Genomic DNA, 712 nt, shown 5'->3' on the forward strand with positions numbered 1-712 from the left:
TTAAAAGCACAGAAATCACAATTGCAGTAGTGTTCAGGTTGCTGTCACTCAGCTTTCCTTTGCAAAGGTTTGCCTGCACCTTGGTGCTTACCTGGGCAAGTTCTCCTGCCTGTGATGCCCTGTTGGGTTGCAGTGCCCAAGGGAGAGGTATTTGCTGCAGTAATGGCTGGGGTTTCTCCCTTTGTCACATCTCCCAGGTACCCTTATTCATCAAAGCAAGCTTTTGGCAAAGGTCCTGTTGGCCAGAGGTGGAGCTCAGCAGTGCAGCACAGGAGTGAAGCAGGAGCTCAGGGTCTCTCATTCCCTCAGGATCATCCAATCACTTGCCCTTGACTTGTTTCAGAGAGCTTGACCCAAGTGCTGCTCCTGCCCTGGCATGTGGAGCCTCTGGGTTTTGGGGGAGGGTAAGCAGATTAGACCAGTCAATCGTCTCTGGGCTGCATGTGATTTGGAAATGCCAGCCTTACCTCTTTCAGGCCTGGATTAAGGGATTTGCCATGGCAATTTGTTAAAATAAAGAGGGATGAAGCCTAGGTGGCACACTAATAAATTGCTTAAAGCTGATTTTTATGGAGTGAATTGAGATGGGAAATTATAAACAAGATTTGGGTCACAGCTTTTTGCTGCATGCTTGTTTTTTTGGAGGATTTTACTGGGGCCCATCTACGTACAGGTGAAGAGCCATTTAGAGATAATGTGGGCTCCAGATCAG

The 712-nt window shown here is 47.9% G+C and overlaps 1 protein-coding gene across 1 annotated transcript in view; it reads left to right on the forward strand.

The window, feature by feature from the left end:
• Nucleotides 1-712, forward strand: part of HLF (HLF transcription factor, PAR bZIP family member) — a 34884-nt gene that overhangs the window by 28824 nt on the left and 5348 nt on the right. The gene's annotated exons all lie outside the window — the stretch shown is intronic.

This window comes from Geospiza fortis, unplaced genomic scaffold (assembly GCF_000277835.1).
Source record: "Geospiza fortis unplaced genomic scaffold, GeoFor_1.0 scaffold221, whole genome shotgun sequence".
NCBI lineage: Eukaryota > Metazoa > Chordata > Aves > Passeriformes > Thraupidae > Geospiza > Geospiza fortis.